Below are 14,481 nucleotides of genomic sequence, written 5' to 3'. Positions count from 1 at the left end.
GTGTAATCTCCCGCCCCAGAGTGCAATGAATGAGCAATTTGCCGAATAACAATGAAACAAAGCGGTTGAGTCTTATTTGCGAGCATGAGCAGAGTGGGTCATCAGCTTCTTCTAGCGGATTGTGCTAATTTTAATCCTCCGACTTTCGACTGCACCAGGAAGAACGAATCCACTGATTGCGATAATAGCTGAGCGAATGGCGGGCGACTCTCTAGGAAGGGTTTATCGTACGGCATTGTGCACGGGATGCCTATCAGCGGGATTCTAAATTTATCTTTGCTCTTTGGGCGGGAAGGCATAGGTATTTAACATGGGAACATCGATGGATGTAGAAGCAGAAACTCCCCCTCATAAGGCGAACAGACGACCATCGACGAAGGAAGACCCACCATGAGTCGGTTGCTTCGACAGCAGCAGCAGCAGCAGCGCGGCTGCTGTTTGATAACGTCATTAAAATCCTCATTACCAGCACTGCTGGTAATGTAGAGTGATCATCAATTCGGATGTAGCTTAATGATCCCATCTTGGATCCCATCCTATCCTGATTATCCTGTTAACGCCCAAGTTCTAGGGTAGAGCCACTATTTGGCATAATGCTATTTCGCATAACATCCATTTGGCATAACGAGAATAATGCATATTCTTCGTATTATGCCAAAAAGCCGTTATACGAAATGATTATTATACCAATTTTTTTTTTTGTTTTTATTAATGTGTATTTTAACATCAAGCTAATTCTACACCTATCCTATACCAAATGACTTTATGCCAAAATGGCATTACACCAAATGGGCTAGAGCCCCCAAATTTGTCTCACAATTTTAGTCTTCATAAAGATTTGTTATCAACAGTCAAGTTCCAATAAAATAAACAGGATTTCAAGAGTAAGTCTATGGAACAGTTGAAAATAATTTTCAATGTTGGTCCACAACATCTGTGCATTTTTTCAACCACAACTTTTCTACTATCATTGTATTCCGATCCGTATAGATACGATGCATCTATAATGAGTGAAAGAGAGGATAACTACTCAATAAGACTAAGAAAATGGCTGTCAGGTCTTTGAAGGGGTCCAGCAGTAATCTCTGAAGGACTGCCGACTAGATCAAGAAATTTTGGAAGCTTTTCTAAAGAAAGCAATCCTGGCGGAAATTCCAGAAGGAATCCCGGAAGGGTGCTCTAAAGAAATTCAGAGAGAATATCTGGAAGATTCCTGAACGGAATCTTAGCTGGAAGCTTAGCAAGAATCCCTGGAAGAATCTCCAGAGGAATTCTTGAAAACATCCCGGGAAGACACTTTCAAGAGATACCAGTAGGAATCCCGGTACGTATACCCAATATAATTCCACTAGGATTCTCTGAATATATGTCGGCAGAAATGTTTGTAACTATACCAGGAAGAAATCCATGAAGTAATCTCAGCAAGAATCCCTGAAGGAATGCCGGCTAAAGCCTGCGCACTTTTGAATCGGTACACTTTCAACCGGCTGCAGATCAAAAACGGTTTGACCTAGAAAAAAATGTTGTAAGAAGCAAATGAAGCTTATTTATTGTATTTTGTAGGAAAAATATGAAAAAAAAACAGTTTTTATTTCTTCAAGATAAAATTTTGACCTGATTGTGAAATTCATGCCATTTCATTCTGCACAAATCATCAATGATCGTCAAAATTCGAATTTCACAGCTTACGGGCTGATATATCCACAAGAAACAAAATAATATTCATCAAAGATATGCTCAAAACAAGTTACGACATTAAACTCTTGACAAATATGATTCACAAGACCATAATAAACTTATAGCCTTATTGTCAATTCACGTTATATTCAAAGCATAATTTTACTCAAAGTAATTTTTATGAAAAAATATTTTCAGGAATCGTTTTTTGGATCTACAATTCCCCAATTCAAATGGCCCAACTTAATTCATATTGAATCCTGGATTATTTTTGAAATTATTAGCAGTTTTCCCTCACAGTAGTCAGAAATTATCAGTCATAAGGTTAACTCCTCATAATAAGCCTAAAATAAGATAGTTTTCATGAATAAAACACTGGAAACCATATAGATTATGAAACTATAGATGTGATTCTATGATCGCAAATTAAAAACTTCTGAGTTGATTCAGTTTTATTTAAAAAAATCGTTAGATATTTCACGCCATCGAAACACATCCAATGAATTTCGTCAGCAATAGTCCATACAGCTTTCGAGCCACTATTATTTATATTGTTCTGCATCAAATCAATGGTTTCTTGTATTCCAATACTATTCGTATAGTATCCTTCCCGTATGCGTATTTGCCGAACTAAAGTTTATGCGAAAACAACTTTTTTGACCTTAAATATCTATGCAAGCCTTTGATTTTCCATAAAACTTTTCAAAGGCTTACCATAGCTATATTGGAAATTTTAAAAACGCTCATAAAATATTTTACCTCCCTTAATCAACACAGGCCAAACATTTCAATAGGTCCTATCTGCATTTGAGAGGCTCTCTTTGTTCACTTTCTCTTTCAGTTATTGCAATGTAATGGTACACTTTTCAACTACTTTTGCAGTACAAATCAAAAGACGATTGTTTTGACCATCGTTCTATGCAAGGAGACAATCATAATTCAAATAAACAGCTGAGATATTAACGAAAGAGAGGAAAACCAAAGAGAGCCTCTCTTCTGCAGATTGGACCATTAGACATGTTTGGCCTGAACAATCATAATACCAACAACTATTCTATACTGCGTAATTGGTGGGTTTGGTAATTATATATTCCTACACAAATCTTGAATCGGACAATGATTGATTTTTGCTCAATGTGTGCAGAAAAAACTGGCACTGTTTACGTATTCAGCTCAATAGTTCATCTAAGAATATAAAAACAGCAAATTTTATTTTTTTTCCTACAAACTACAATAGATAAGCTTCAATTGCTTCTATCAAAACTTTTTTCCAAGTGACACCGTTTTTGAGCGATTGGCTAAGCGACAAAAAATTCTACCGCCAAGACAATGAGCAATCTCAACATTTTTATATTTTTTAAAACATTTCCGTGATTAGGAGAAGTGTACAAAAATATAAAAATATCTATTTTGATTATTATTTTGGCAGTAGAATTTTATTTCGCTGAGCCAACAGTGGACGTAAAATAAGGTTTGGGTGTACCTGAAAGAATCCTTCAAGAATTTTCTAAAGAAATCCCGTCAGAAGTAAAAAAATCTTCAAAAAATGTTCCATTGATTGATTTGAATTTATTAAAGAGACTTTCAGAAAAATGTTCCAAATATTGCTTCGAATTATTTTTAGGGGTGCCAGTTCCACCTTGAATTTTCTAAAGATTTTCTATAGCGATTATTACCAAAATGGCTCCATTGATTCATTAGGCAGTCCATAAATGACGGCACGCAAAAATTCTCAACCCACTCCCTCCAATGGCGCACTTTTTGTTTGCAATAATGCTGAAATTTTATTATTATGGGTTGTCACACTTTGCAGAACCCCCCTGTCTCCTTAAAGCGTAACAATTCCCCCTTCAGAAATTACTCCAGGAATTCTTTCAGAAATTTTTCCTATATATTCTGTCAGGGATTCTTCGAAGATAATCTGCAAGGCTTCATTCGAATCTTTACGATTTGTTTTTGCTTTTTTTCAATAATTCTTTTTTCCATGAAATCTTTCAAGAACTCGACTAGAGACACTAGACAACTTCAGAAAATCTGATAGGATTTTTTTTAGAAAACCCTCAAGGGGTTCCTTCGAAAATGTCTCCAGGGTTGTCTTCAGATGTATCTCTAGGGGTTCCTTCAGTATTTCTCTCAGAAATCTCTTCTAGGGTTTCTTTAAAAAATCTTACAGGGATTCCTTTCAGTGATACGTACAGATACTTTTTCCATGAACTCCTCCAGAGATTTCTTCAGGAGTTTCTCAAGAAATTTTATTGAAAATTTCTGCAGGATGTGCTGCAGAAGTTCATGTATGTTTATTTTCTATGATTCCAGCATATATTTATCCAGAGATTCCTGCAGAAATTCTTACAGAGATGCCTATAAAAGTTATTCCTCCATGTATTTCCCCAGATTTTTCTCCAGAATTTGTTCCAAGAGTACCTTATGGAGTTTTTGAAAACTTCTACAGATTTTTTTTTTTGAAAATTTCTCATGACATTTTTCTAGGATTTTTTACAGAAGTTCAAGTGTTTCTGTTCTACGGATTCCTTTTCCACCGGAATTGTTTCAGAATATCGTCAATAAATTTTGGTAAGGGATTTCTTCAGGAGTTTTTCTAAATATTTAATAACAAATTCTTATAAGAATTCCACCATGGGTGTTTTCAGGTATTCTTGGAATTACTTCAACAACTCCCTCTAGAATTCCTTCAGGATTTTTTTCTGGGATTCTTCAGATATTCATCCACTGATGTTTAAAAGAGTACCTCCAGGGATTTCGACAGGCATTAGACAGAGGATTTATCTAGAAAATCCTCCAAGCATTCCTTCAAAAATATCTCATAGGACTTCTTCAGTAGTTTAAGGGGTTTTTCATGAATATAAGCAAAGGCTTTTTTTTCTAAAAATTTTTCCATGGATTTATTTTTCAGATTTTTTTTTAATTTTCAAGGAAATTTTAACAAAGGTTCTTCCAGGAATTCTTTGGAAGCTTCTTCTCTAAAAGCTTAAATTTTGAATTTTTTCTTGCAATTTCTTCATAAAAAATACTGGAAATCAAGGGTACCCTCAAAGAATTTCTAATGGAATCCCTGGAGATTCCAAGAAGTTTTTTTTTTATTTTCCTGAAGAAATCCTTGAAATATTATCTACAGCATTTCGGGCAGAAGTTGTAGTCAAAGGTACTGAAAGAATGTTGAATAAATCTCTCAATGAATTTATAAATGGTTTCATGGGGGAAGATCGAAAGCAAGCCCTAGAAGAACTACTAGAGATACTTCTGGAGGAATTCTCGGCTGAAAGGTATTATTGGACCAAATCCCTGAAGCAATTTTTTAAATAATTTCTAGAACATAGAGGGTTTTTTGTAGGAAAATTCAGTAGCAGAAATTTAAAACTTGGAAAACTGGAGAATGCTCTGCAGTAATTCCAAAACGAGATATTCTTGAGCTATTCTTGAAAATAAAAACACTAATAAATAAATCCTATAGTGATTTCTGAAAGAATTCCTGGAAGAAACTCTGAAGGGATTCCTGAAGGGTCGTCAGAAATTCTGAAAGAATCCCTGAATGAATGCCAACTAGAATACCTGAAGGAATCCTTTTAGGATTTTCTAAAATAATCTCGTCAGAATTCCCTGAAGTAATTACTGAAAGAATCCCGTATAGAATACCTGATACAATTCTTCAAGGAATCACAACAAGAATCCCGGCTGGAAGCAGAGCAGAAGCCCTTGAAATAATCATGGAAGAAATCCCTGAAGGGATTATTGAAGAAATCTATAAAAAAAAACTCGGGAACAATTCTTGAAAGAATCCCATCAATAATTCCGGAACGAACGTCTAAAGCCTGAAGAAATCTCGGCGGAAAGTTTATATTCTTTCATATTCCTTTTCCGAAGGAAACCCAGCAGGAACCTCAGGAGGGATCCTTTACGAGATCCAGAAAGGATTTTCTGAAGGAATTCCAGAAGGATTCCCCGAAGGAATCCCAAAAAAATCGTTCAGGTTTATCTAAAGCAATCCCTGCCGAAATCCCTAAAGAGATCCCAGAAGGAATCTCCACAGGAATATCCGTAGGAACATCTGAAGGAATCCAAGGAGAAACCCTACTCTACCTATCCTCCACAGCACCTTCTGCCCTACCATCAACCCTAATTCTCTACCCTAACTTTCTACTCTAAACCGCTACCCTATCCTACCCTTGGCGATCTTGCCAATATCCCATGACAGACAGATAGACAAACAGATCAAGGTAATTCTAAAAAATAATAATTGTTTTAAGGACAGACTTGTTAGAATCCCAATATGACCGCCACAATGGTCGACTTTGGCACATACTCACGATTTCGTGGGCACAAATCTCTTCGTAAACAAAACCAGCGCTCTTGATCTTCTTATTTTAAGCTTATTACAAGTGAGCAAGAACAGAATAATAAACTGCGTTGTTGTGTAACGCTTGCTTCTTGAGATTTGTGCGTTTGAAGTTTTGATGCACTGTTAAAGCGGGATGTCAAGACGTTTGTCCTTAATAACTAAACTTAGAAACTCCCAAATTGTATTGTTTTGTTGAACTGAGATATTGACGAATCGATCGATCAAACGATCGATCAATTCTGACTATACATGTCAATGGTTGCTCCTCCGTGATTGATCTGAGCTGGTACCAATTGCACTGAGATCCAAATGAACAAGGGCTGGGACACTCCACTTATTTTCAAAGTGCAATTCTAGCAGCTCATACATTTTTGGATCAATAACGGCGCCGGCCACGTCCTTATAGTCAGTTGGGAAGGGAGAGGAATGTTAGAGTGTGCTGGTTGTTGCTACTAAAGACCGAGATCACCTCTGCATCCCCACAACCAGCACGGACTGGGGTATTTGTTAGACGGAAAGGATGGGAGATCTGGGAGTCACCGTTGGGTCGGTGATGCGATCCATGGATAGGGGGTTATTTATAGTGTTCGTAATGTGATAGATTGTGTGGTGAATGAGGTGAATAAGGTCAAGCGGCACAGCACGCTTTGGTTGCATAACTTGTAGGCGTTATATACACTGTGCTGTGAGTGGAAATTGGAACGGAGGGAAACGACATTTTTCCAATTCGTTACTGGTTCTAGCGACGGCTATGAACATATGAATATACATGAGTTGTATATGTAGAGAAGAGAGAGAGAGTGAAAGAGAGAAAGTGGATGGAAAGATGCAAAGTATGATGAAAGGGACGGGCCAGGGATTGATTGAACCCATGACCTTCTGCATACGAATCAGAAGCAATAGCCACTAGACCACCAAGCCCGTCTAGTTCAGAGAAATATTTATTGATGTACATTTATTGACTTCTCAGAAGACAGGTATATTCTAGAACCTTACGTAATTCTGGAGATATTCACATACAGAAGAACTGTCCTATGAATAGGATGCTGGGCGGATATGGCCATATGGGTTAAGGATTCATCTTCGAAACTTTCAGAACCCAGTGCTTGCTATTTTTAGTAAATATGAAATGGCAAACTCGCGTATCATGCCTCGAGCATGTGTGCTTGTCAACAACGCCATTGTCGCTACACTCGTCTCTGAACTATGTGCTGATTGCTGATACAATTACAATCTGTTGGGAGTCTTGGTAGAAAAAACGTCCACTGTTCCTTTTATTTACCGCATGATGAACCATTTCCTACGGATAAGTACTAACAAGCCATCGCGTACTGCTCTTCAAAAGGCCTTCCGGGCAGCTCAGATATGAACTTGATAGACTCTAGTTTGTTGTAATATTTAAGTAGTTCTAGTAGCATAACTAACATTGACAACCGTCCAACCTTCATGATATCTGCTACAGAGGATGTTTCAGACATAACCCTTTACTTTGGCAGAATTAGGCACGAAAAAGGAAAAAAAATAGTCACGAATTGACCAATTGGTATGTGCCAGATGAAGAATCTTTATCTGACCATCGCTACATCATTTTTGAACATTTGAATGTTCAAAACACGCAAACTTTGCATTTCAGGAATACCCAGTAAACCAATTGAGATCTTTCAGCTGATTCGGTAGCAGCCAAGAAAATCCTTCTTACAATTCTTCTCAGCAAATCCAAGTTTAACCATTCTTCTCGCCATTCCCACTGAATAAAAAACTTGCGCCTTAATTAAATTATTGACGGGCCCAACCAACCGTACCATCCCAACTTTTTCGCTCCGTTCCACCAAAGTTTTTTTTTCGATCGGATTTATTCTTGATGAGCCCAACCACGGTTGCGACGACGTTGACAAAGTTTTTAGACTATGTTGCAAAAACGACGTGTTCGGTAACCGATATCTGTTTAAAAGCTGAGAGGGACTGCCATCTATGAACTTCAAGCGGGACAAACTTCGATCTGCCGCCAAATTTGGCGAGAATAAGTTTGATAAAAAAAAACTGGCAAAGTTTTGCCCATTCTTGGCAACAACGAACGCGATTTGAACAGTCGTCCGATTCGTCGTATCACCTTTAATAGTGAATGGCTGGCTGGCACCTAAGGGCCGGGCAGGGGGCTCTAAGGTGTACAATGCTGCACCAACTATCTGATCACGATTTGTTTCGTCAAGTTTTGCGGTTCGACTGACTGCTGGCATCACATTGATTACCTATTCTGGGAGCAGCTGGCGCTTTGTTTCCGAACCCGAAAGGTCTGCTCACTATTTGCACTTGTGAGGTTTGGAGAACGCGGATTTCGCAAGCACCAATTTCAGGTCGAAGAAACTGTGCTAGTAATCCGAAAGGCATTTATATGTCGTTAATCATAATTTGTTGGTCGAGCACGTTTTGCCCGGGGCGGCGAAATAGTTTTGCCATTATTTGCTTTTGATTTTGTATTTGACTTCCGAAGTTTCGGGTATAATTTGAAGTCAATTTGTCAATTTGTTATATCATTATCGCGATTGAGTTGGGTTCTGACTAGATCACCTCGGCTTCATGAAACAATTCTCTCTCACTTGTAGTTAGTGGACACAAACGCGAGTGTGTTGTAGATTGACATCTAAGCCGAAACAGAGATGGATTTGTAAAAAAGGAGTGTTCATGATGTGGCTTTGAAGTCAGTTTGGCCTCCTATTCCACAGAATCGTTACTTGTTATGTGGCTTAGTTGGTTGAAGCGCCGGTCTAGCGAATACGGAGTCGTGGGTTCAAATCCCACCGACACCAGAACACGATTTTTTTCACAAAGTTCATCTCTCAATTAGTCAATCAACAATATTCTGAGGCTTCTAATTACAAGTTTTTCGAGTATAATCACGCACTCTGCTCTAATTTGTAAATACATAGGGTACTGAGAAGAGGCCATAATAAACAGATTGAAATTGTCAAAAATTCCGACAATGATTGAAGATTAATGTGGCCACAGAGGTTATCTCCACCGCAACGTCAGTTGCAATCATAATAAACACATAAACATAAATTCCACATGAACCTCCTGCTAAAGCTCCCCAACAATCCCCCGATTCGGGTGATAAATAATTCCTTCGCTTCATAGAATTCCCACAGACTTTGATCCAGCAACGTAGGTACAAAGCCCACAAAAACCGATAAAGCCGAAGAACAGTTTTACGAGCTTTCTTTCCATTCCCCGACGATATTACCTTCCCCAACCAACGCCGCTCCTTGGACGTCCGATGGTACATATGTGAACGAACATACACATACCGAACTGGCAAACAATCCCTCAGATTTTATGATTTATTTCAAGCACGAACACACAAAGCACCAATTGAACCTCTGCTGTCTGGCTCTGGCTGGCTGACTGGATGTGATGCGGCGGCGATGGATATTCAAGGAATATCAGAGCACACGGAGAGAGAAGATGTGTCCCTTCGGGAAACTTCCCCCGTCCATTCGTCGTCTATCGGGACGAGCTGACTCGTAAGTAACTTTTCCGTTGGACACCAAAAACGTCGTCGTCCGGAAGATGGATGCATGCCTGCCTATGAATCAGGAGGAAAATTGTTGGAAATTTGTTTTCCGGCGCGTGTGGGTATGCGTGACGGTTTTACTAATTGAACATCCCAAGTAACATTTTTAGTTTTCTCCTTGCCTTCGAGCTGTTGTTACAATCAAACCATTAAAACTTGTTTTAAAGCAAAATGATCCTAACAGCTCTAATAAACCCGTGATAAAACCCTATTAAACCTAAAAGGGCCCACCCTACAGGAGGTTGTTAAAACCATTCCTTAAAACGTTATATAGGCCAGTTGGTTTTGTGACATATTCTTGTAGTATACTATACAGCACAGATAAGATTTGTTTTCTTGTACGCAATAAGATCAACATGCCGTTATATGGTTCTAGGAACACCTTAAATGAACTATTAAAACCAATGACTTGAAATGAACCTGAAACTAAAATGAAAACAATAACATGGCAGTACATTGCAAATTATTAATAATGCAAGAACGAAAATTACATCGGTCATCCATGTTAATAATATTTATATGCCAATTCCCACGGAGGAAAACTCTGTTGCTTTGACGAAAAAATTCATGCAAAGCAAGTTTGCCGGTATAATGCAATACATCGTCTCTAAATATGACGAAGCGCCACTTCATTTTGAGGTTTTTGTCATATCGAAAATAACAATTTTAATCCCCCTTGCAACACCATGAATTTAAATCACAATCCGATCATCAACATGGCGCACCTACTTTGCAAGCAGGAATTGATTATCGCGATGGAAAATATGGATGCCGTCAAGTTAAATCCTCCTGGTTTTGTTTATGATTGTTTAAGACAAGTTAGTGTAAAAGCAACATGTTCTAGAGTTGCTGTTCTTTATGAATACGCTGCAAAACTAGCATGCACCTATTTATTCCTAACGCATAAGTATATGCGCTTCTTAAACACTGTTAGGTTTTAAGGAAATGCGGTATCAGATAGAATGCTCTTGAGAACTCTTCGCTTGGGCAATAGCTGTGAAGAACGTAAACAAACGAAAACCTTTTATATTTTTGTAAGATTTTTAATTGTGTTTCATGTTTTTGAGGTTGTTTGGGTGTTCGGTAAGTAATATAGTAGTTAACAATCAGGATCTTATTACTCCGGCTGCGGCTGTGAGTAAAAAAAGTCATGATTCGAGCACAGCTGTGATGCCGGACTTAGAACATACGATGGAATCCCCATCCATCGCTTTGTAAACCCCGATCACAATCGGACTCGGAGAAAGAAGCTTAGTGTGGTGATGGGAAATTAAACCCACCCGAGGGTTTTCCATTGGCGTTTGCTTTAATAAGAATGAAGAATAATTATCCCTGGTAAATTATCCTTTCGTTTATAAAGCTCATTGAAACTATTGATCAGAAGAAGATCATATTTCATTATTCTTCTTAAGCTTGCTTTAATGCTTCCATTGTTAACCCTGATAAGGTTTAAGATTGCTTTATTACGAGTTTAGGTAGTTTATCTGGTTTTAAAAGCGATATGATATAACATGCATGCGGCTATGAAAGAAGTTTTAGGTTCAAGTTTTAATGCTTACTTAACAGTTCGTTTCCAACTTTATTTTTACTTGGCAAAAAGACAAACATATAAGTTTTATTCGATGGACTTCTAGGTATCTACAAACTGTTTTAAAGTTGCCTATGTTGTTAATGCTGCTTTGCAACATAAACATCTTCAGTAAACCTGAAAGGGCTTGAAAATTCCATGACAAAACCTCAATAAATAATATCTAAGAGCAGAAGGCATAGAAATTGTTACTTGGGCATCCAAGTTCCGCGAGCGACCACGATTACGTTCATCTTCTTCTCTTTGACTTTGAGTTGGGACGTTACCCAACTGGGGCAAAGCCTGTTTCTCAGCTTTCATAGTCAATGACTATTTTGCATGGGCCCATATAGCCGAGGCGGTAAACGCACGGGTATTCAGCATGACCATGCTGAGGGTGACGGGTTCGATTCCCGGTCGGTCCAGGATCTTTTCGTAAACGAAATTTCCTTGACATCCTTGGGCATAGAGTATCTTCGTGCCTGCCACACGATATACACATGCAAAATGGTCATTGGCAGAGGAAGCTCTCAGGTGGAAGTGCTCATAGAACACTAAGCTGAGAAGCAGGCTTTGTCCCAGTGAGGACGTTACGCCAAGAAGAGGAGAGGAGGACTATTTTGCATAAGTAAATTATGTGGCAGACACGAAGATACTCTATGTCCAAGGACGTCAAGAAAATTTCCATTACAAAAAGTTCCATGACCGACCGAGAATCGAACCCGTCCCCCACAATATGGTCTTGTAGTATACACGTGTTTTAAGATTGATGTTACTTTAATGTAACCTATAATTTAAATTTATAGCAGCACATTTGGCAACACTGCCATTTTCAACCTGATTCTTTATTTTTTTCACTTGACCCCCATGAAAATGCAGAGGACTTCATAAATATCAACTAACATTCGTTCTATTCAACATTATTTTCGGAGATTTTATAAAAAAATACAAAAATTTAAAATTTGCTGTTTGGCAAATCTTCTAGAATTGTCACCAGAACCTCTTCTCGCTGACAAACAATCAAACAACAACAGGTGTGTCGGTCACTGTCGAGGTCGTTAAAGCCAAATGAGTGTGGATAATTCCGTGAAATTGCCACGTGAGGCACCTCGGCACGGTCGGTCGGTTCAGATAACGGTATTGCGCACGATTTCCTTCCAGAATTTTTATTGCAACCCACTACACCACAGTACAGGCCACAAGTGCAATCCTCCGAGGAACCCAAATTCGAACACAGCCCAGCAGTTCTATTATCAGAAGCGCTGTGAGGAACGAACATCTCCAACGGCATTTGTGACCATCGAAACGAAATTCCCCGGAAAGAGAGAATTGAAACATAAAAATTAATTTTATGGTAGCGTTGGCATGACCTACCACCAAGAATATTGTTGCCTTCCGCGAGTAAGCGCGCGTGTGTGTTTTGTTTCGCTTCGGAAACGAGAGTAAACACACACTGTTCTGGACACAGTGAAAAATAAAAACTTTATTTGTTCGGTACTCAACTGTCAACTCAAATCAAAAATTTGTCAGTTAGTATCACCAGATGAAAAAAAAATAAAAAGAGAAAATATCAACGGGATTCGAACACTGGTACACTAAGGTCTTTTTTTACACGGGGGATACGTCCCGTGTAAAAAAAAACCGTGTAAAAAAAAACCGTGTTAATTCGCGAATCCGTGTAAAAAAAACCGTGTTAATTCGCGAAACCGTGTAAAAAAAACCGTGTTAATTTGAGAAACCGTGTAAAAAAATACCGTGCTAACTCGGGAATCCGTGTAAAAAAAACTGAGGGTAATCTGAAAATATTTGAAATGTCCCCACCTTCAGATATCCGAGGTTTGTTTTAGAGAGTAATAAGAAAAGGGGGGGGGGGGTAGTAGTAAGGGTTGAATCTAGGGGTTAGTGGGGAAGGGGATAAGGGATGGGCTATGGGGAGCAGAGTGCATACTGTTTCCAAGAAAGATCGTAGAGGATATTTTGGGGTGATAAGGACTGTCTAGACGAACGAATTGAAGGATCAAGGAGACTGTCAACACTCTACAGGTCCACGGAGCTAGGTGGTGTAGAGAAAGATGTTCCAGAACACCCAGGAACTTTCGCGAGTAAAGGCTTTGATATCTACGAGCGTAATCGATTGATTGTTATTACATCACTGATACTGTTCTACATACTACAGGTCTACGGAGCATTGTTCTGTAAATAAATCATTTTCAAACATGACCTCCAATTTTGATCTCCAAGAACTTCCGCGAGTAAAGGCCAGAAGATCTACAAACATAGCCAATAATTTCTTGCTACATGCGTTGTAACATCCCAGAGGTCCATTGAGCATTGTACTGAAGAGTATTCATTTCTAAAGACATACTAGGTCTTCCATGAACTTCCGCGAGTGAAGGCCTTAAGATCTACAAGCGTAATCAATGGATTGTTGTTACATTTCTAATACGTTGTTACATGCTACAAGTCCATGAACCATTTTTCTGTATAGAAATAATTTCCACAGATGTTCTAGGTCCTCCAAGAACTTCCATGAGTATAGGCCTGAATATCTACAAGCGTTATTAATGGTTTGTTGTCACAATACTAATACATTGTAGCGTCCTACAGGTCCAAGGAGCATAGTTCTGTAGAGAAATAATTTCCAATGTTAATCTAGGACCTCCATGAACTTCCGCGAGTTAAGGCCTTAAGATCTACAAGCGTACTCAATGAATTGTTGTTACATTTCTAATACGTTGTTACATGCTACAGGTCCAAGAACAATTTTTCTGTAAGGAACTAATTGTCATAGATGTTCTAGGTCCTCCAAGAGCTTCCACGAGTAAAGACCTGAAGATCTACAAGCGTTCTCAATGGTTTGTTGTCACATTGCTGATACAGTGTAGCGTCCTACAGGTCCAGGGAGCATAGTTGTGTAGAGAAATAATTTCCACAGATGATCTAGGACCTCCAAGAACTTCCGCGAGTGAAGGCCTTAAGATCTACAAACGTTATCAATGGTTTGTTGCCACATTACTGATATAGTGTAGCGTCCTACAGGTTCAGGGAGCATAGTTCTGTAGAGAAATAATTTCCACAGATGATCTAGGTCCTCCAAGAACTTCCGCGAGTGAAGGCCTTAAGATCTACAAGCATAATCAATGGATTGTTGTTACATTTCTAATACGTTGTTACATGCTACAAGTCCATGAACCATTTCCTGTATAGAAATAATTTCCACAGATGTTCTAGGTCCTCCAAGAACTTCCATGAGTATAGGCCTGAATATCTACAAGCGTTATTAATGGTTTGTTGTCACAATACTAATAT

General features: G+C 38.6%; 1 protein-coding gene across 9 annotated transcripts in view; it reads right to left on the bottom strand.

Annotated features, from left to right (window-relative positions):
- The window catches only part of LOC109419572 (cell surface glycoprotein 1), a 254,760-nt gene that overhangs the window by 114,489 nt on the left and 125,790 nt on the right, over positions 1-14,481 (bottom strand). The gene's annotated exons all lie outside the window — the stretch shown is intronic.

Source organism: Aedes albopictus, chromosome 2 (genome assembly GCF_035046485.1).
Source record: "Aedes albopictus strain Foshan chromosome 2, AalbF5, whole genome shotgun sequence".
In the NCBI taxonomy this organism is placed as follows: Eukaryota; Metazoa; Arthropoda; class Insecta; order Diptera; family Culicidae; genus Aedes; species Aedes albopictus.
This window is presented reverse-complemented; position numbering and strand designations above follow the sequence as displayed.